The 24,068-nt window shown below is 42.4% G+C and overlaps 1 protein-coding gene across 2 annotated transcripts in view; it reads left to right on the top strand.

Moving 5' to 3' along the window:
* Window positions 1-797: 797 nt before the first annotated feature.
* DRD1 (dopamine receptor D1) overlaps window positions 798-24,068 on the top strand; it is a 43,143-nt gene continuing 19,872 nt past the window's right edge. Inside the window, exons 1-2 of one of the 2 annotated variants that reach the window (XM_083182000.1) lie at window positions 798-938; window positions 1,329-2,234. The gene's annotated coding sequence lies outside the window, so the exon portion shown is untranslated. Of the gene's footprint in view, window positions 939-1,308; window positions 2,235-24,068 lie in introns of both variants that reach the window. The other variant, XM_083182001.1, reaches the window with a different exon arrangement.

The raw sequence follows: 24,068 nt of genomic DNA, 5'->3' as shown, positions 1-24,068 counted from the left end.
AATTTGACAGTCAGTAGGTCGACCACTATTGATCGACAATGAAAAGGTTGACATGTGAATACAGTTGACACACACAAAAGGTTGACAAGGACAAAAGGTCAACCAGCATTGAAATGATCGACACATGAAAAGGTCTACATTTTTGGTGTCTATGTCGACATATATCTGTGTGAACTCCCAACTACTGTAACACTTACACTCCATGCTTCGCTCGCCAGGCTTTGCTAATGGGGCTTCGCCCCGCATTGCATCAGAGTCCTAGTGGTTTGTAGAATTTCAGGAAAGTATCTTAAGGAAAAATTTCTGAAAAATTAATGTCGACCTTGCCATGTGTCGACCATTTCCATGTCAACCTACTGCTTGTGTCAACATTTTGTCAATGTCGATATTTTGACCATGCCAAGCTTTTGCCTGTCAACCAATAGTGGTCGACCTAGAAATCCTTCAATAATACGGCAAAATCGATAATCAGGTTCAAAATAATATTGGTTTATAATTGCAAATAATATGTTGTTTAAGAAAACACTTTACAAATAGTATAACTTTATTTTCTTACAATTTAATTCAGTATAGATAGGACCAGGGTTAAATGAAACACGTGATTACAATTAACCTATTGTGTGCTAAAATGAACTGACAGGAGGAGCACAATTGTGTCCGTAGTAGAATCTAGTGCAGTGTGATTGTCATTGAGAGAAAACCATCAAGGCGCTCTATCCGTTTTTGGCCACGAGAGGGCGCTATGAATTCATATTCTTTCCACAGGACGTCAGATAATCTAACAATGGAATCTACACCATAACCAGGATGAGAGAAACAACAGCACTCTCAAAGTGAAGAAGACAAGACAGCATTGTTTTAACAGGAAGGCTACTTTCATCTACTAAAGGATGAGGTCGGAGTCATCTTGAGGATCAGCTGATTTTTCCCAGATCTGTGTAAGTGATACATGCTGCATGCAATATTCTACTGAATCTTATGCTGCATGCCTCTTAATGTATACATGTACATATGTCTTTGTATTTCATTTTATTAAAAATAGCATACAGTACTAGAGTTGTATGTGAACAGTGGCTGTAGCAAATCTGAAACCTACATGTTCTAATTGCCTGTCTTTTAATAATTAAAACTGGTGTACATTATATTTATGTCATTTTCAGTTTAGTCTGAAAGTTTATGTTATGGTGTGTGGTTACAGGCGTGTTACTTTCTACATCATCTCTTAATTATCTGACGTTGGGTGTGATGTTTTTCTTCACCATTTCTTATAAATTGCACTGAACTGTATCACTTCTTGTTTTGTGATAGTACAATGTCTGTGTTCTTAGGAGTCACCAAAGATTCTGGACGATGAATGTGTGCGTCTTTCCCTGCGTCAGCTCAGGTAGACTTGCGGAACTTAAGGCCATGATGTATTAGAGAAGTGGACCAAACCAAAAGAAGGCATCTCTGCCCTTACTGTCTTCTGGATAAGATTAATGCAATTTGCTAATGTAAACATGCTGTGTGATGAAAATCCATCAGAGAAGGCAAAATCTGGAGGACAGCAGCCGGGGATCTCCTGTTTGGACCCTTCTTTTATTTACACTAGGAAAACCTTCAGGGATCCAAACATTTAGTTGCAAAAGATGATCCCAAGATAGAAGTTCTGGGGACCATCCTGAGCTACTCGAAAGCCACTTTCGGTGACCGCAGCAGCTGATTTGGGGAATATTTACTTGGTTGTGAAAGATTATCAACACTTAATGAAGAGTGCCGTGAAGTCCAATGTCTTATTGACCTATGGTCAATTTCCTCTGAAGGGAGGACACTGATCCCATTTTTCGCCTTGTTTCAAGAATAAGATGGTAAATGAAGAATCCTATATACTCATTCACTGTTTGTACCAGAAATACTACCAGAAGCATTTTCATTCACGTTAACTTTCAATGGGTCATTTGCGTTAAGGAATTTTGATACTGGTGGTCACGTAGAAAATATCAGCGATGGGACAAATTACGTTTTGTTTTAGTCATTAATCGATGATTTTAAGAAAAAGAAACATGTATAAAGATAAAGTATATAGCGATTTAAGGAATGCTTTGAAGTCAAGTGTCTATATGACCAACAAGAAGAATGTAAACGTACAGTCAGACTTGGAGAAGGGTCAAGTACGCAAGCCTACAATCGATAAAGCAACAAGGCAAGATCTCCTTATTGGACTTCCATGAGAAATCCAGCCTTAGGTGTTCCAGGTACAGTATTGTTAGTTCTGGTATGTGATGTGGGCAGGGGAATCTGCTGCAATGATCAGTGTCAATAATTAACGATGCAAAGTGTGTCTTAAAAACCATCTGCAGCATCTGAAGCTAAATAAAATAAATAAATGATGCAGTGACATTAATTCTGTGTGATACATTTAGGGCTGCCTTGTCCGGTCCTCAGTGCCCTAGTTATGCAGACCATAATAATGAAGGATAGAATGTGGTCTTTTTAATGGTTGACTATAAATCAAGCTCTCCATGAGCTTATAATAAGGATATTCAGAGGCTTAATTAGAATTCTTGAGTCTTAACCAACATACAGACCTAATGAGCTGTAAAGTTATGATGGTTAATATGGGACTCTAGATAGAACAGTCAAGTGCAAAGGGACTATAGTAATTATTATTGTGCTAAAGGACCTTTTGTGACGTGATGTAAACTGCAGGGTCCCCCTTACTAGTTATCATATGACGTACACAATATGGTCAATACTTATACATGGCGTATATGTTTTTGTAGATAAATGGTTAAAGCATTAAAGCAACTACTTTTAAATCGCTTCCCCACAAAATGAAATCACTATGGGTTTTTTTACTGCTAAGATAAAACATGTCTATGAAAGAAGTGACCAGATCTCATTTGTAGAGACAAGTGTTTTGAGCCACTGTGGTGGAATTAGATCAACCATCCATCATTGTTTACGATGTCAAGATCAATAGGCGCATTTATTTGTAAAGTGTCATAGTATTAATAATAAAATGCATACTGTTACATTACAAATACTTCAATAGGAAAATGCTGGAATCTAAGCATTTTAAAAATTGCAGGTTCAGGAGAGAAGAGCAAAATCAATATGCAATTATTTTCCATACATCTACAATTAGTAATTTCCAAGCATCATAAGGTCATTGTAAGATCTGATTTTTTTCTAACCTCGAAGCATGTGAATTATGTAATAAATGTCACCACAGGGAAGCAGCTACATTGTATTTCAGTATTGAACAGTTCTGATGCACAATGAATATTCCGGATGATAGCAGATTTAATATACTGTAAGGGACACTACTAGCATTGATTGGAACACTGAACAGGCTGCAAATGGCCATGTGTTAATCATATTTATAATTAATGAGATGCAGTTTTGAAATGTGTTTGAATAATTTTAAATATTAACTAACTACTAGCTCTAGGTACAGCCATTATTAAAATGTAGCCCAGTATTAGCCTCACATTCATGTATACTGTTCCAACACAACAAACATTACGTTTACAGCATGTATAAGCAAACAAAGCAATATACTTTATAAGAATGTCCATGAGATATATATATATATATATATATATATATATATATATTTTTGTGTATATGTATGTATATATACAGATACAGGGGGTCAACACATATTTATTAGAGTATGTGGTCACAAGCCACTGCACCCCAACCTGGGAATGGCGAGTGCAGTTTGTACCCCATTTGTAGGAATGGCAAGTGCTGTGGTGTCCGGTGTCCAGCACACAGAACAGCATAGACCACAGAAATAACTTACTGTAGCTTGCATAAATAGGGGTTTAATTAGACCACAGGTTCACAAAGTCGGGTCCTCAGGACCCCACACAGTGTATGTTTTGCATGTCTCACAGAATCAAGTGAAATAATTAGCTCCAACTGTGGATCTTTTACGATGAGTCAGTGAGTAATGAATGCACCTGTGCACCTGCCGGGTGATCTGGAAAACGTGAACTGTGTGGGGTCCCGAGGACCGAGTTTGAGAATCACTGAACTAGAAAAACTGGACAGGTTATCAACAATCAAATCTGTGATTAGTTTATTCACATAAGTAGTGGGTCGTATTTTACAGATCTGGTTGCTCAGAGTTCAGGTAAACTATGTAGATCCAACATGGCTTTGGCTTAGGTTATGGCCATTGGTCGATCACAACTCACATTGCGGCAGGAACGGGACTCTACAGTTGTCTTTAACAGTGTTTGCTAGTGGTTTACTTAATGGCTCATGTGCACTGTGAACTTCAATGTCATTACAATACAAATAAGTAAAATAAATTCTTGTCAACTAAAATAATAGAAGAGAACGGCTGGTGACAGAGTGCTGAAGAGAATAGATTGTAGATTACTGAGGAAATGTCCTATAATACAATGAGCAGAATAGCCAATAGGAAAACACAATTTAGAATATACACAGTCAATAAATGTATCGGGTATATCCGAGTGTAATAGCAGTGCCTGATTTGTGCTCAGCAGAAAACAGATGACAAAGCAGGACTATAAGCAAACTAAAAAGCAAAACAAAAAAACCCTTAGTTAAACCACAACTTATTTTCAAATGCATCTACAGTAACTTGAGTTTCCTAAACTCAGCCATTACCATCCACGTTTTACAGATATCCATGCTTGAGCACAGGTGAAAATTAGTACCCCAGTCAATTTGATTTAACCATTTGGACTCAAATATGGATACTCCATACCTCCCAACATGACAATCTCCAGGAGGGACACAATACTCTCTTAATTTATGATTGCCATCACCTGTTTTGAACAGTGTAATTGATGAGAAAGGTGTTTCACCACAGGTGATGGCAATCAATAATTAAGAGGGAAGTCCAGGAACAGAGTATTGTGTCCCTCCTGGAGAGGGTCATGTTGGGAGGTATGATACTCTTAAAACCTGGACTGTATTTGCGGATAAACTTTGATTTGGGAAAATACACTATAAGTAAATATTAATATTGAATAACTTTTTCAAACACCCTATTAATACATTAATATTTACTTATTAATCATTATAATGATTATAAAGATTTCTGGCTACACCAGGGATTTGCAACCTCTGTCCCCAAGGAACACTAACAGTCAAGTTTTTTTTTTTATTTCCAGACTTCAGCACAGATGTATAAATCAAAATAACTGAGGTACTCAGTAAGTCACCTGTGCTCAAGCATGGCTATCAGTATAACCTGGCCTGTTTAAGTGTACTTTGAGGACAGAGATTAGGAATGTCTGGGCTACACTCTATATGACCCATGTGAGGAAAAGAACATGCCAGTTATATTTACCACAATGAAGTATACTTGCCTACCTGACCCTCTCCTTCAGGGAGAAAATGCTCTGCTCCTGGACTTCCCTGGTAATGTATGATTGCCATCACCTGTGGGGAGCTAGGTGAAGGTGTTTCATCACAGGTGCTGGCAATCATACATTACCAAAGAAGTCCAGGAACAGAGCATTTTCTCCCTGAAGGAGAGGGTCAGGTAGGTAGGCATTTATATTATGCCCTATGCACTGTCACATATATTAATTTTGAATAGAAACATCCTTGCCTACCTGACCCTCTCCATGCGGGAGAAAATGCTCTGCTCCTGGACTTTCTCCAGCATGGAGAGCGTCAGGTAGGCAAGTATGATCAAAAGTAATCTGATATCTGAAGTTATTAATCATTAAAGACAGCATTTAATGTTGCAAAATGACATTGGTTTGAAATTATTCTTTTCTAGACAGTTCCTGACAGCCTAAATGGGATAATTAAAATATCTTAGTGACAGGGGTTTCAGAAATCATACGCCTATACAACTGCTATTAACACCAAGGGTCCCGTTTTGTCATTAACACTATAGAAGTTGCATTTGGACTTTTTGCACATATTGTTATTAGCAGTGGAGGACAATATTATTTTTATATAGATAAAAAATGGTAACATATAGTAGTTATATGGACATTTCTTATGTGAAATATGCATTATCCCCAAGTTTGTTTATTTGTGTCAAAATAATAAATTTCAGGGTTTCAATTAACAGTTTTTGCCAACTTTAGACATTAATTAGACTTGGATATATATATATATATATATATATATATATATATATATATATATATGTCTATGGGAACTAATATTAATAGAATGTAGTGTGGACAGTTTGTTCTGAAAGTAGCCCACATGTACTGTACTTACGTATCAGGATCTTGGCTCATCCTCACCTTGATGACCATGCCATTGCTGGCAGCAGGTGTCATGGCAATTATGCAGAAAATAGGCAATTATGCATTTGTAGGTAGGACTACTCAGTCAGGACTTAAGGAGCCCATACACGCTCCGTTCCTGCTCCGTCCGTTCTGTACTATGAGATGCGCGTTCCCGCGGCATCTCATAGTACAGTACAAAAACTATGTGCTGCACATTTTGTACTAGCTTTACATCGTATCGCATCGCATTGCATTCACAATGCATGCACAAGGCATGCAATGCGATACGATGTGTACTTTAAAAGTACAGAACGGATGCCCAGAACGGAGCGTGTATGGGCTCCTTTAGGGGTACTTAGGGGTAATAATTACTAAGATGGGAGTTCAATAGGATATGGGATATTGCCCATAGCAACCAATCAGATTATAGTTTTTATTCATTTAGCACCTTCTAAAAATGGAGAGTGATAAACAGCCAGCCAATCAGCTCCTACCTGCCATGTCACAGACTGTGTTTGAAAATTGTCAGGCAGGAGCTAAATGGTTGGTTGTTTATCACTTTCCTGTTAATCACTTTTGAAGCATAGTGCATCTGGCCCATAATCTGATTGGTTGCTATGGGCAACATCTTAACTTCAATAGAACTCCCATCATAGTAAAAGTACCCCTCAGTGTAGTGTCTCCTTTTTTTCAAATTTTTTATCTACAGATGTTTCCTAATACAGCACATGTAGCCTCAATACGCCATGCAGATACTGGTGCACGTGAGCAGATAGGTCTTCTGCAGTGGCGGCCCCTACCTTTTTGGGGAGGGGGGCTGCCTCTGGCTGCAGGCACCTCCCTCCCCCTGTTGCCGCCATCGCCGCTCACCTCCCTTTCCAGGCGCCTGTCCTATGATGACAGGCACCAGGACTGGCGCATGCGCAGTACAAACATATGTACTGCACATGCGGCCAGCTTCTGTGGGCTGCTTCGGCAACAGGCCATTGAAGGAATCTTGGTCCTGGCGCCTGTACAATATAAATGACAGACACTGGGCCCAGCGCCGGTGCAGTACCGATATAGGTACTGCGCATGCGCAATTTCCTAATTTGCAGGGCAGCCTGCAGAAAGACATCTCCCAATGGGACTGCCTTGGTGACTGGCAAGTCGGACTTCCAATAGGATGTCACTGCCAGTTACAGTGAAGCCAGTGCAGTCTCACAGACTGCATCTGGCTTCATTACAATGGCGGATTTTACCTGGGGGGGGGTTGCAGGTAAAAACCGCCACTGGTCTTCTGCAAATCCGTTTGTTACGTCTTAGCTGCAACACAATGCAACTAGGATGCACTTGGAGACAGTACTTATTTTTTTAATACTCGACACTTGTACATATGCGTGCGGCTGAGTCTGTATATGAAGCGCAACAGAACTTGATATGGAAAAACCATTGTAGCACATTATATGCATATTCAGAGGGGGATATTTACTAAGATGGGCGTTCTATTTCACATAGGATGTTGCTATGGGCAACTAATCAGATACTATCTATTATCTTCTAGAATGTTAAAAATAAATAAGAAGTAGATTATGATTGGATGCCCATATCCCAGGTAAAATAGAACTCCCATCTTATTTAATTTCCCCCCAAAGGCTCAGTTGCACACAAGGTACAAGTGTTAGATATCCTGTGTCCTAGTTACATTGTGTTTTGTCTAGGATGCAATTTCAGAATAAAAGACACATAAAAGATGTAGAAAGACGCAAGCAGATTCTCTCGGGACGTGGCAGCCAAGAGGGCACGTTTGGCAGGACTAGTGCAAAGTTGTATGGGCACACATCTGTATCTATTACACACTGGTTGGTTCCAAGTTATCCTAACCCATGATGCAGTCAGGTTTATTCTGTTTATCAGGCCATATTGATAAGTAGTCTTCACCCATGTTTGCCTAAGACATATGAGAAATGCAGTTGTATTATAATACAATTATGTATAATGGTTCATTTATTATAGTAAAAAAAATAGTTTTCATAACTAGGGAGAAAGTTAGCAAAGTGGAACTTTCTGCGGTGTCCAGTCTATTAACCACTTAGACCAGTGTTTCCCAAACACTGTCCTAGAGACACCCCAACAGTCCCAGTTTTTGATGTATCCCTGCTTGAGCACAGATAGACTGACTGAAGTAGTAATTTACGGGTCTATTTGCTAAACCTTGGAGACAGATGGCAGGAGATAAAGTACCATCCAATAAGCACATAACTGCCATGTCACAGGGTGTTTTAGGAAATGACAGGAGCTGGTTGGCTTGTACTTTTATCTCTCTCCAGTTTATCTCTCCAATGCTTAGTACAGTACATGCTTAGTACAGACCCCTAAGTCACATGTGCCTAAGCATGGATATCTTTAAATCCAGGGATGTTGAAGTACAGTCAGGGTGGGCTTTACCATTAGGCAGCTTTAGGCAGCTGCCCAGGGGCTCTGGGATATGGGGGTTGCCAATGAGTCTGATTCTTACAAAATGAAGGATGTATATGAGGAAGTCATCCTTGTTGTACTTAATACTTGGGTATTTCTGGCAGTGTGGGGTTAGGCCGGGTGGAGGAACTAGTAAATTGAAGTTCTAGCTAGGGTGCCAAGAAGCAATACTCACTAGGCGGGGACCTGGCAGGTTTCTTTTGACCAATATATTTTACTATGCCTTGTACTGTGTATGGGGTTTAACTTCTTTGTGCTTTTCTATCTAATAGAACACAGTTTTTGTAACTGTAAAGCCCCATACACACTAGACAATATTGTTAACAATATCGCTCAGAACAGGGCTTCTGAGCAATATCATTCAGGGGGAAATTTACTAAGCAGAAATTGCTATGAGTATGCCTACTCCTAGCCATTTCTAGCCATATACAGCAGTAAATTCATATTTCCTGAATTTGCTATGGCCGATATACGGCCATTCGTATTCTTTTGACAGGCGTATTCTTATTCCTATTCAGGAAAACAAATGCATAGGACATCGAAAAAATACCAATAGGAATCACCATTCATTCGAATGGTGATTCCTAATTTACTAATCAGCCGTATGTAATATACGGCGGTAGTTGACTTGAAAATATGACTGGAAAATAATCCTAATTTTCCAGCTGTATTTGGCAGAAATAAGCACGGATCAGTCAGATCTGTGCAGGCTGCAGCGTAAAAAAAATAGAAAAAAATAAAATAAATATATATTTTTTTAAAACGGCGTAGGGTCCCCCCCTACAGCCGTAACCAGCTCCGGACTCAAATAGCTGGTCCTGGTTTTAGAAATTCATGGGTCCAACCAAGTAGGGGATCCCCGGAATTTTTAAAACCAGCATCAGGCTCAAGGGCCGGTCCTGGCTCACAAAATATGGGGGACAAATGACTAGGGGTCCCCCCATATTAATATTTTCTATTTTTTACATTGAAGCCTGCACAGATCTGCCCTATGCCATCGTGGAAATATGAATCTGTCCTATTTACAAATTGTATTTTCCTGATTGATAGCGACCAAACATGCAGCCCAATTTGGCAATATAGCCAGATGACACAAATGTTCAGCGGGTCCCTGTGACATCACTGACTGGTATCGGCAGCTGATAACATTTAATGTATACAGACAATATCGGCCTCCATGGCCGATATGGTAAAATTGGCATCGGTCACTGTCGGGTAGTGTGTATGGGGCTTAAGATATAGCCAAAGACCTGGGACACCTCCTGTTCTGCTAATATTACCAAATTAATTAATGAAGACTTATTTTATTTCATGAGAAATATTAGCAGTGTGCAATATGGGGTCAACACCAAAATGTTGTACCCCGGGAGCGCTGATGCTGAGTTGTTTTCTTAAATAGGAGCAGCTGCTGGAGTGGGGAGGGTCAATCCCCATGAAGAACTTCAAAACAGAAAAACACAAGGGGAAGCAGCGCTCAAATAAAAATGAGTGAATCAATTAAATAAAATTTGTACATTTAATATAAAAAATTAATACATATAGGACACAATTAAATTGAAACTTTTTGCATGCTATTATGACACTTGTGTCACTTTTGTGGGAAATCGGTTAAAAGATAATATATATCAATGGCTCATGATCAGATCTCACGTGGGTAGATGAACCACAGGTCCCCCAATCAGTGGAAGTCTTCGGCTAAATACCTTTCATCTTGGATACAGAGTGCCACGAGGTTGCAGTCAGGCTCAATACATCAGCCACTCCCTTGGTGGGCACACAGGACAATCTATTGCCGCAGTTACAGGACTCCATCCAATTGGGGCTAGCGCATTGTGGACAGTGCAGGACATACTCCAACCCCGATTGGTGTTCATCTACACACTGATCACCGAGCCATTGATATATATTATCTTTTAACTGATTTCCCACAATAGCGACACGTCATCATAGCATGCAAAAAGTGTCAATTTAAGTTGTGTCCTATATGTTTTCATTTTTAATATTAAATGTACAAATTTTATTTAATGAATTCACTCATTTTTATTTAAGCGCTGCTTCCTCTTGTGTTTTTCTGTTTTGCAATATTAGCAGCTGCTATATACATCACAATAATAGCAGGTGTATAGGGTACCTTTAGTTATTGGGTTATCCACCTATTATTACTTCCTCCATCCCTCCCCGTAGTTAACAGACCAGCTGGGCCTCCTCCGTGGGCCCTCAAACCTCAGTGAGAAGCAATTCATGTATGTTTTTCCTCCAGTTGATTTCAGGGTCATCGAAGGTTCACAAATATATGGAAGTCCAAAAATATGCCCCTGTACCTTATGTCAATTTGTAGAGACATGTCCTTATCTTGTGCAGATGCACCCATTTGTACATAAGAAACATGGCTTAAAGTCAAATGGTGCTCTACATTTAATGGGACAGCTTTTGCTAGTATATTATCAGTAAAATGAAAAGGTTTAATTTATTAGGGGACTAAATGGGGTAGAGCTATAGTAATAATAGGCTGGATGCTTACTCTTCCCAGCATGTGGATCTTCAGTTGGACCAGCAGTGCAGCAGAAGTAAGACCTATGTACACTTCCTATAAGCAGACTTCGGTTGTGGATCAATGTATGTTCTGCATACCCTCAAACATGATCCATTCCATTAGGTACAAAATGCTCTGTTCCTGGACTTCCCTGCCAGTGGCAGTTACAGAGGTTGGACTCCAGCACAGTCCAAAATTCAAATAGGGGGACACATCAAGTGCCAGTGAGTCCAGGACAGTGATGTTTGAGGTGGCAGTGGGTGTGGCTCCCCTTTTTGAATATTGGACAGTAGTGCAGTCCAACCTCTGTAATTGCCACTGGTAAGGAAGTCCAGAAACAGAGCATTTTGTACCTAATGGAATGGGCCATGTTGGAGGGTATGGTTCTGGCAGACAAGGAGATCAAGCATTTACCATTGGCCACCTGGGTTTTGGCACTTTTATAACTGGACCAATATGTCGTTGCCATCAGCTGAGTGCAGAAGTTTGAGGATTGCCTTATATATCATTACAGTAGTAGTGAGGGTTACACAGAGAATCAGGGAGTAGGAACCCATGCTGGCTGTTATGCTGTCATGCCCCCCATTTTAATTTATTCAATGTACAAAATCATAAATGTATCGTATGCTTTATTCCACAAGAAATTAAACTTATTCTGAAGTTTAATCCTTGGCTTTTTTGTCAGTGTCCCCGGTGGGTATTATTTATCAAAATGTCTACACTTTAAATAGAAGATAGATTGGTCCCATAACCTCTGTCTGGAAGCGCCAATGACAATATTATACTTACCATGACATCCTCCAGTCTACATGATCTGTTTATATTTTTGTTACTAAGCACAAAGGACTGAAGTTATTTTTGTTTATGGGAAAAAGGCAAAAGCACTTTGTCCATTTATGCACAGATATGCATATTATTCCAGACTTTGCATATCTATTGTATGTGCCCGAAGTCTAACAGACATAAGTAGGTTTATGTTGAAATTACAGACAATCTTTATTTGTGCACAGCTGAGATATTTACTCCGTACTTGAATACTGGGGAATTCCGGGGAGTTCACCAGGATTCCCAGGAGAGCAGATGATCCTCCTTCCTGGTTTTTCAGTGCAGTGAGCAGACCAATGGCTATACTTGATTCATTTCATCATGGCATTTGGGAACTACGGTAGTTAAAAAAAATGGGGCAGTATTGTTTTGTATTTCTAGCTTGTTATAAATATACTAGGCTTATAAGACAACAAAGCAAAAGTGCACTTAGTGAGAATCATGGACATATAAGAGTTTGAAGCAGTATATGGAAAGTACTTACAGTATAACACTAATAAGAAACAAACTATAAATCTAAAGGCCTCCATACATTAGGCTGACTTGTCCTAAGGACAAGTCAAACTGATTTCCTCGGCAGGTCTCAAGTACAATTAGGCTTCCGGGGAGCTGTAGGCGGAGGGAGCCGGGCGGGGGAACACTGAGAACTGGGTTGGGGGAGCTGGGTGGAGGGATCCAGGAGCTGCCTATTCATTTGTATGTTTTTTAAAATGTTGCCTGCTGCCTGGCTCCCCCGACCACTTCTCTGTGTCCCGCCTAGCAACCTTGGCTCGGCTCTTGGAGTCTCCCTCTGCATCGGAACGCCCTACATCCTGGGTGCTAAAAAGCACTAAAGCTGCCCATACACGGTCCGTTGTGGACCGGCTCCGTTCTGTACTATGCGATGCGCGCTCCCGCGCATCACATAGTACGGTACAAAAAGTACTGTATGTGCTGCACATATATTTTGTACTAGCTACACATCGCATCGGATCGCATTACATGCACAAGGCATGCGATGCGTGCTATTTAAGTCCCAAACGGATCCATTAAACGGACCGTGTATGGGCAGCTTTAGATTTATCTTATGTGCAGCACGTATGAAATCCGGATCCGATCTGAAGCGCACGGGATCGGATGTCATACACATGTGATTTGGGCCGGTTTCAAGGAATCAGGTGAAAGGGGGCCCAAATCGCATAGAGTATGGGGACCTTTACTCTCCCTGTCCCACCTGCAGTGCAGCATGGATTTGTCCATTGCTAAAAAAGCAGCTTTATGAGGAGGTCTGAATTAGGCCCTCTGTCTGTATGTGGTGGCTGCAGTGATTACACATGCACATGACTGTTGTCTTCAGATATAGGGCCAGATTCTCTAAGCTTCAAAAGTGATAAAATGGAGAGTGATAAACAGCCAGCCAATCAGCTCCTACCTGCCATGCCACAGACTGTGTTTGAAAAATGTCAGGCAGGAGCTGATTGGCTGGCTGTTTATCACTCTCTATTTTATCACTTTTGAAGCTTAGAGAATCTGGCCCTGTGACTACAGCTTGGAAATTGTGCCAGGTCTTTTCTCTGCACAGTGCAGGGCTGTCACGCAGCACATATACTGAGTGGCCAAATTATTATGGCCACCGGGCAATTTTATGCAAAGTAGCTCTTTGCAGATAAGCTGATGTAGGAAGTCTGAATCTGTGTAAGAATGGAAAGGTAAAGATACACAGGGGGAAATTTACTAAAATGTGTATTCTACTTCACATGTGATGTTGCTATGGGCAACCAATCAGATCCTGTCTACTATCTTCTAGAGGGTGCGAAATAAATAAGAAGTACCTGTAGATTCTGATTGGTTGCCCATAGCAACATCACATGTGAAGTAGAATACACATCTTAGTAAATTTCCCCCACAGAGACTAATGCAGTGTTTCTCCACAGAAATAAGTGGCAAATGGCACAATCTGATGTAGGATAATTGTTGGCGTTTGCAGCAGCGGTGGGAGCTAAGACTGCGCTGGTGAATTTACGATGTACTGAGAGGCTCTCTGAATTGTTCCCTGAATCGCATTATCCATAAGTTAATGAACAGATGCACATCTGTGGTACTTAACAAGTCTGCCCACTCCCTGTTCTGCATCCGGTAGATGACTACGACAGTCTTGCAGTCATATCCAACATTTGTCTGCTGGTCAGTTCTGTGTGCACATGAACTTGCCACCTTTAAATGATTCACCATTTCCGTCTTTTTGCTAATGCTTAGTGCTTTAAGAACCAACAATTAAAACCAAAAATATTGTTAGCAATAGTCGTTATCAATTATTTTATTGTGTAATGTGTACCTTAAGATCATGTGATGTATTTTTGTTTGTTCACAAATAAAATAATTAAATAAAGTGGCATTTGGGGGTATAAATGGCAAGTGGAAGCATTTATGGATTGAATAATTTAGGTCTGTAAATATACATTTCAGTTATATCAAGTCTGACCCTTTTAAAGGTTAGAGGCAGAGGCAGAACTCTGGGAGGCAATGGAGTAATCTGCCGCCGGGCTCCTGCTCTCGAGGGGGCACCTCACCACCACTTCCAGTTTAAATCCATTAATTGAAATCCATCAAAATTGCTTCTGTGGCTGAGTTCTGAAATATATATGTGTTCTCCCTCTCTTTCTGTATATACATACAGTATATAATATATATTTCATAACAGACTATATATATTTTGAATAACGTTGTGTGTGGGGGGGCACCAATATTTATCTTGCCTCCGGGCAACTGGGACAAACTTACGCCACTGGTTAGAGGACTGCAGTTGGACTAAGGGCCTGATTCAGACTCGGTTCGGTTTTGTGAAACTCTTTTGAGAAATTGGGTCCAATTGGCCAGTTGCATGCGTTTTAGAGCTGATGCGTGGTCGCAACTAGATCGCAACTGCTGCATGTAGGATTGTTGCTTCAGACAGCCTCTGGCAGCATTTGCTTGGATCTCATGTGATATATCACATGCAAAAGAACCGCAGGCGATTGTCTGCGATCTCCCCTCGGAGAAGTCACAGTAATGTATGGGGGTGTTTATAGCATTCTCTTGTCTACCCTTTAATTCATACTGTATCTCTCTATTTGTGTGCGCCATTTTTTATCCCACTATTCTGTAAAGCAAAACACTAAGGTGCAGTAAAATGTATAATAATAATAATAATAATAATAATATCATAAAAACACTAAGATGCCTTAAACATCTACAATCAGAATAGTATCAATAACACATGCATGCAGGAAGAATGCCACCTGGTGTCACATGTAGCTCACACCCTGGACAGATGTACTATTTCCTTGTAATGTAGGGATGACCAAGGCTGCACCCTCATAGCCGACCACAAATCATTTCAAGATGGCCTCCCACTACAGTGTAACATGGTTTTGCAAGCCAGAAGGGATACATCATTAGGTTGACACATAATAGTTTGACATGCATTGGTCGACCACTGATGGTCAACATGGCTTAGACCGACACATGAAATGTGTTGACATGGCTAAGATCATCAGGGTCGGAATGTCGACACAATCATTAGGTTGGCAATGGCTAAGTCGACACAATGCTTGTCGACCAAATATAAGTCTACCCAATGACCTATACCCAGCTGGAAATAGTGCCTACCAGTTGTATGTACAGTAATGATCCCTTGCAGTTCCTCACAACTCTAAATTAGACCCTAAGGGCTAAATTTACTAAAATAGGAATTCTATTGAAGATGGGATATTGCCCTTAATCACCAATCGGATTCTAGTAATTTATTTAGCACCTTTTAGAACAGATATGTCCAACCTGTGGCCCTCCAGCTGTGAAACTACAAGTCCCATCATGCCTTGCCACAGGTATTAGGGAATGCCAAAATTATAGTAAGGCATGCTGGGATGTGTGGTTTCTCAACAGCTGGAAGGCCGCAGGTTGAACTTGCCTGTTTTAGAAGGTGCTAAATAAATGCCTGTTCTAGAAGATAATAGATAGAATAGATTGGTTGCTTTGGGCAACATTCCATCTTGAATAGAGCTTCCATCCAGAGGCGTAACTAGAACTCCCCCCCCCCCCCCCCCTCGTGCTGCTGAGAGACAAAAATTATGCTGGGGAAAGATGTGAGATAGGGGTGGTCAGGAAAACAGAAGGAATGTGAGGAGAAAGAGGGAGAGGTATGAGCAGGAGTGAGAGAGAATGTCAGGGAGGAAGGGAGATAGTCTGGTATAGACAGTGCCAGGTAGAGCGACAGAATGGGGGGAGAAAGAGAGAGGGGAAAGGGAGGAAAGAGATAGCTGGGGAGGAGAAAGAGAATAGGGGCATGTGAATGAGGAAAGAGAACAGTGGAGAGAAAGAAAGAGGAGAGTGAGAGGGGCAGGGGGAAAGAGTGAGAGATGAGACAAGGGGAGGATGAGTGAGTGGGGGGAGACAAGGAGGGTTGAGGGGGATAAAGAGGGGTAGGGAAAGTGAGAGAGAGAGGGGGGGGTGAGACAGGGGAAATGAGAGGGAAGAAAATAGGAGAGAGAGGTGGCTGGGGACGGAGAGAGAGTGCAAGACAGAGGAAAAAAAGAGAGGAGAGAGGAGATCTTAATCCACCCCACCCCACCTGACCAGGCATCCTGTGCACCTCTGCCCTCCCACAGTATAAACTGTTGTGTTACTGTACCTACAGATCAGCGCCGGGACCTCAGCGGTAGCGCAGCGTGTCCACATCAGTGGATGATTTCCTCAGCGTGGGTCCCTCAGCGCCACAGATGTCAGGCAGCCAGCCCCAGGTCATGCTGTCACCATAGCCAGCACTAGCACTTTTTCGCTCCTGGGCTGGTCACCGGTTAGTGACGTTGAGCCCTGGCATCAACAGAGATACAGAGGGGGGGGGGAGAGCAGAGGCTGGTTTAGCCAGACTAGCTCCTCACCTTCATTGGCGACACCAAAGCTGCTGCGAAGGGGGGGAGGCACAGGGTACAGCAGTAGGGATCAGGGGAAGATAGGGACGGGACGGCAGTGCCGAGGCACTAGCTAATAAATGTCTAATGGGTGCAGGGGATGCCTGCTTAGCCCTTGGGCCCGCCAAAGGCCCGGGCCCCATAGCAGTTGCACCCCTTGCACCCTCCATAGTTACGCCACTGCTTCCATCTTAGTAAATGTACCCCTAAATGTCTAATCTTTACTTTCAATGTCTTCCATAGCAAAATAATTTGTCCTATTGGTCAGGATGGGAACAATTCTACAAGCAGCGACTTCCCACTGAACTCAAGGTCTAAGCACCCCCCCCATTTTCAATACCCTGGCTCAGAAAAGTCTGCATTCTGAAGTTTAAGAACTTCAATTCTGTGACCTCAGACTTTTTTCGAGGAGGTTTTTCTATAGTCTATAAATATGTCCCTTAATCCTAAATGCTGGGGTTAATCTTTAATGTAAAAGGAACTGGATCATATCGCTGCTAATTATCTGTGGATATTTTTATAAATGCTATTATAGGCAAGTTAAAAGACGATGTGGGTTAGTCTCCGCTGAATGACCCTTTGAGAATCACAGGCATAAGTTACAGTTTGCAGTTGCTGTACCTAGTTAGCAGTACATGTTTATTTCTTGTAATGGCCGTGAGGTCTGATATAAGGGTATAAAAGACTTATAAAAACTACTACTGTGTAGTTTCCATAATTGAAACAACTATCACTTTAATTATTATGTCACACTATAGTAACACTTGCCTATTGAGTGCAACATGAACATCATTGCTAGAGGCTGCTGCTGTGTAACTGGGAAGCATTGTTTTTCTTTACTTTAGCCTAGACCTTTATTTTGTACAGCAACTTTATGTGCTTTTTCTTCACAGTCACCTACTGCAACTCCCTAGGTGGTAATGTATGAACCAGAGCAGGGATTAACATCAAAAGTAATTATCAGGATTATTGTGACAGTTATTTAATAGCTCATCGCTTGTCATGATAATCCCACCTCTGCTCTGGGTGGTGTTAGTTACTTTGATGTCAATCCCTACCTCTAGTTGGCAAGAGAATGCACTGCTAAAATCTGTACTTTAGTACATTACAGTGGTAGTTCATACTGTTTGTGGTGGTAGTACTATGAAATACAGTGTGAGAAGTGCAGCTGCGTACAAATGACCCTTAAAATATATGCCTATGGGGGAGTTGTGCTAAGCTAAAGAGGACCAGATGTATCAAGCTTGAAAAAGTGATAAAATGGAGAGTGATAAACAACCGTCCAATCGGCTCCTTACTGCCATGTTACAGGCTGGGTTTGACAAATGACAGTTAGGAACTGACTGTCTGGGTGTTTATCACTGTCCATTTTATCACTTTTTAAAACTTGAGACATCTGCCACAGAGAGAAATACAGTGGACAGGGATTAATTACCAACAAACTGGCCCCTAAGTGTTATTTTTCAGCAGTCTCTAAAATAGCAGTTACAGTATGGTACTTTTTTTCTGTCCACTTTTTTCTCTCACCAAGACATAGAACACAGAAAGCTAATGTGACCTACTGCATGCATAGGCGCCGATTCTGTGGGTGCTCAAGGGCCCGAGCACCCATGGAAATTGCTGAGCACCCACGGGCCTGAGTCCCGCTGCTTGGCCGCTGTATTACCTTGCTAATTTGCGGCTGCAGCACCCACATCACCGGACCCACCGCCTGGGAAACAGTTTTTTCAGCTCTTTAGTGACCCGGCGGCTGCCGCATGCACATTCGTGCATACAAGATGCTGCCCGGCGCCATTACCTGAGCTGACAGCAGCATCTGCCCGGCATTCCTGTGCATGGGGGTACGGACGGTTATCATATAGAAACAGCTGCAGGTCCACAAGTAATGTGTAAAAAGGGGAACTCTGCTGCCGTAATTTAAATATTGGAAACTGTGCTGCGTAATATAAACTGGTATTATGTTGTGGCCACGCCCCTTCCCCATAAAGCCACTCCCCTATATTTTTGGCTTGAGCACCCACCAGCAAAGATATAAATCGGCACCTATGACTGCATCTACATCCTCCATGCTCATAAAGGGGTTCATTTATTGGGGTAGATGTATTATAGCGGCGCTTATCGCGCAGGGGCTGGCTGGCAAAGTTTAGCCTGGGGGGCATGCACAAAGGACAGGCCCATGAGTGGCAGTCCATCCTCCACCTCGCATCTACATATATACCTGCACCGCCTCTCACATACATATAGCACCACTATCATACATATATATACCGGCACTCTCATACATACACCATCACTTTCATACATACATACTCTGGCACTCTCATACATACATACATATATACTCTGGCACTCTCATACATACATACATGCATACATACTCCGGCACTCACATACATACAGTACATACATACATACTCCGGCCCTCTCATACATACATACTCCAGCCCTCGCATACATACATACATACATACATACTCTGGCATTCTCATATATACATGCATACTCTGGCACTCTCATACATACATACATGCATACATACTCTGGCACTCTCATACATACATACATACTCTGGCACTCTCATACATACATACTCTGGCACTCTCATACATACATACTCTGGCACTCTCATACATGCATACATCATACATACATACATACTCTGGCACTCTCATACATACTGTACATACATACACTGCTGCTCTCATACATACATACACACACACACACACACACACACACTGCTGCTCTTATACATACATACATACATACATACATACACTGCCTCTCTTATATCAATCCAATCATATATACATCGACACACCTCATTCAAATCCATACATATATATAACACCACCATCCCCCTCCCAACAATACAAAACAGCTCCATACACAATTACAAACACCAACTACCCCCATTAATACATTAGTGCGGCTCCATATGTATATATAAACACCCCCTCCCTGCCCTCCGCAGTCTCCCTAGTCTAACACAACCTTCCCCGGGTGGTGACTTCATACAGCCACTACTTTGGGGCGGGCTGCCTCAGTGTGCATTGCAATAAAGGGCAGAGTCCTTACCGCTGGCAGCCTGCTCCATCTGATACTCTGCTGCACTGTGACCCGGGCCGTGCACTCTCCTCCACTCTAGCAGCCTCCTGCACTAGGCGTGTCCTCAGTGCAGGAGGCCGGTGGCCATGTTTCTGGAGACCAGAAACCAGACAGGTCAGCCGTGGCTGCAGCAGCAGCCTCAGAGTCAGAGCAAGGTGGCGGCGGCCCGCACACAAAACGATTGAGCGGCCCGGGGGGCACATGGCACCCTGCCCCCCGGCCCAGCCCGCCCCTGTTATCGCGCCACTATAATACTTCCTGCTTCGCCTCATTTAAAAGGCAGAGCAGTAAGGGACACTGACAAGGTGTAAGCGGGGGAACGTAAATTCCCCCCTCTGGTGATGTCCCCTCCTGGAGACAGCATATCAGATCAGACTGGCGCACTGTCTCTGCCTGCCTGGCCGGCCCAGTGGGCATGCGCGAGATCTCGCTTTTATCACAAGATCTAATGTGCAGCCCGGAGCCAGCAGCAGAGCTAGCGTTGTCCCTGCAGTGGAAATAGCCCTGGGCTGGCAAAGCGGCTGGGGTGGCTACCGGGTGATATATGGCTAGGAGGCTGGTTATATATCGCCTGCCCCGCTAATTGAAGGGACAGTTGCGCCGAGTGTTAATTGGCAGCCTGTCCCTAGCGCTGATATTACATTCTAAAAAAATTTATTCCCCCCAGTTAACTAGCGTTAAGCGCAGCATATGCACTTAACGCTAGTTCATGCATCTGCCCCATTGTCTTTTGGATAGGCATACTGTCACACTCCAACTGCCCTGTAACCCAACATCCAAGCTATACCTACCACAATTTTAACATGATTTAACATCAGAACTTTGGTAGGGCATGCTGGGATGTGTAAATCCACTAGTGCCCATGATATAACCCATCCCCACCTCCTAGTACCAGCTTTTGCATACTTCTTATTTCGGCACAGCTTCAATGTCCCGCCAGAGGCATTAGGCCCTATAAGGATCAAACCTTCCTGAAGGGATATATTTTGAGGGTTCTTTAGAAGTGGAGAGGTTGCCAAAAGTATCAGATTCTAGCTATGAGGGTGTTAAATGTAAATAAATGATAATTAGAAACCTCTCCACTTTTAAAAACCTACAATTTAGTATGTATACCCCTAAGGCCCATATGCACTAGGTGATTTTGAGCTCAAAGTACCTCAGTTTTTACATTTTGAGATAGTTTGAGCTCAAAATCTTCAAGTGTGTATGGGCAATGAGCAAGGAGCACAGATTTGCACTATATAGTCATTGCGCCCTGTCTATCTGGTTTTCGATTTGTGCTGTCACGGGAGAGCGCATCGGGATCGCAAGGTAAAAAACCTGTGTGATCTGCATGCGATTTTAACTACAGATGTATCGGGCCCTATTCTTGCTGGCGATCCGCCAGCAGCATGCTGCTGGTGGATCGCCAGCAACACGGCGCCTCTATCTGACTGAGACGCGCGTGCGTCCCCCATGCACGCGCGTCTCAGTATCCGGGCGGCGGGGCGGCGAGACAGACGCAATACTGTCCGCCTCCCGCTCGAGGGGGCTGGGGGGGACCTCTGGCCACTGTGGGGGGGGGGGGGTGCGGTTGCCCGGTGTGGGCACCGGGCGACCGAGGGCAGCACCGTAGGAAGGGGACGCGCGCGCGTCCCCTTCAGGCATACAGATGGCGGCGGGGCAGGGGATGGCGATGGCGAAGCCATCGCCATCCCCTGCAAAGATGAATCCCGCTACATCTGTATATGATCAAAATCTAATGTCAAATCTCACCGTGTGTACACACCATTAGTTTTCTCCTGAAAACAGTCACGCATAATAAATATGCATAGTTTTTCTTTATGGCTCATTTATCAGGTACATAAAACTAAAAAGCCTCACTTTAATGATACTGTGAGATGTATTCTGTATGCAGTTTATTTGTCATCTCTTCATATGAGAATTAATACTGAAGGGGAAATTTACTAAGATGGGCGTTCTATTTCACATGGGATGTTGCTATGGGCAACCAATTAGATACTATCTATTATCTTATAGAAGGCGCTACATTAATAAGAATTAGATTCTGATTGGTTTCCCATAGCAACATCCCATCTTAGTACATTTCCTTGAGTGTTTAGTCTTTGTGGTAATTTCTCATTCATCTGCTATTAGTCTCCGCATCCTGAAACTGTTATTTCACAAAGGGCTGTAAAACATTGATACTTTTGCTTTCAGCTGATGAACCTACTAATTATACTGTGGAACATGGATTGCCCTAGATTTCTAGCAAAGGCTTTAATTATACAACCTCTTCTGGTTAGGGAACTGTCATTAATGAGGAAAGAAGAACACTACAGTCTTGACTAATGCAGGATAAAATCATTATGGTGCTTTCCACTTTGACATTTTGTCTAAAATATTGTAACATTAAAAAGAAAGCAACAGACTTGATCACAAAGCACATTTTTTCCCCTCAAAATGGGCAAAACCATGCTGCACTGCAGGTGAGGCAGACGTAAAATGTCCAGAGAGATTTAGATTTGGATGAGTTATTTAGTTTCTTTGCAGAGTGAATACTGGCTGCTTAATTTTTACACTGCAATTTAGATTTCAGTTTGAACACACGGCAAACACAGGAGGGGTGAGGGGGTTCTGGTTGCCTGGAAACCCCCCTCCTCTTTTCAAGCGCCTTAATATATGACAACAATAGCATACCCTCCAACATGACCCATTCCATTAGGTACAAAATGCTCTGTTCCTGGAGTTCACTGCCAGTTGCAGTTGCAGAGTTGGGGCTGTAGCACAGTCCAATATTCAAATAGGGGAGCCATACCTAATGCCACTCCAAACATCACTGTCCTGGACTCACTGGCAGTTGATGTGACCCCCCTCTTTGAATTTTGGACTGTGCTGGAGTCCCACCTCTGTAACTGCCACTGGCAGGAAGTCCAGGAACAGATAATTTTGTACCTAATGGAATGGGTCATGTTGGAGGGTATGCAATAGCACTGGTATATAATATGATCAATAGAGCTGCCACCACATTCTGCAGTATAAGGGACAGAGCGGAGCTGTTGCACATGCCTAGTTCTATCACATTTACTGTGTGTGCGGATCTGAGCCCCCAAACATCGCAATGGACCAGAGAGTAGCTGCTAGGAGGGAGAGACAGGAGCCTTGCCAAGAAGTGGGAGACTATGAGCTTAGAAAGTGCAGCACTGGTTCTATTATGTTTGTGTATTTATACATTATGATATGTTAATCTTTTCCTGACCACTTTTTAGGGGCAAACGCAGGAATGGGGTTTCCAGAGGGGCGGAGCAAAGTATGGAGATGGACACTTAGGTGACCCAGTATATGCCGGGTCAGTTAAAGTATTATAGATAGACCAAATGTATATAAATAATATATATATATATATATATATATATATATATATGCACACACACACACACACACACATATATATATATATATATATATATATATATATATACACACATACAGGGGCGTCAACAGCAGTGTAGACCCCTGGGCATAGCAATGTATTGGGGCCCCTACCGATCCTCTAGCGGTAGGGGTGGGGGAAGCTTTGATGTCCTGCGGGTGGTAGAGGGTATTATATCAACCGATCAGCATGTAGGGCCTGGATCAGTAATTTCCACTAATTACCCCTTTACTGCAAAGATGGTGGTAGATGGGGTGGGAGAAGGGGGCATTGGGCTGAATGAAGGGGCCCTGATACATAACTTCCAGGCTGTTAGAGGATGTTTAATACGCAGAGGAGGGGTGTATAGTGGAGTGGGCTTATTATTCATCATTTTCTGGTTAGAGGACAGCTTGCTTGACTGCAGATATCTCCAGTTCCCGGAAAAAGATTTCTTCGATTTTAATGGAATACCGGGTGTGTGGAGCTGGAGCAGTACCCAGCTGTTGGAAGGCTGATATCTCTGGTTATGGGCACAGTGGAGACAAGCTACTAGCATCCATCAAAGGGGGAGAGTCCCAGCTTTTGGAATATATCCTCTGAAAAAC

Source organism: Crinia signifera, chromosome 4 (assembly GCF_055691185.1).
Source record: "Crinia signifera chromosome 4, ASM5569118v1, whole genome shotgun sequence".
NCBI classification, from domain to species: Eukaryota; Metazoa; Chordata; class Amphibia; order Anura; family Myobatrachidae; genus Crinia; species Crinia signifera.
This window is presented reverse-complemented; position numbering and strand designations above follow the sequence as displayed.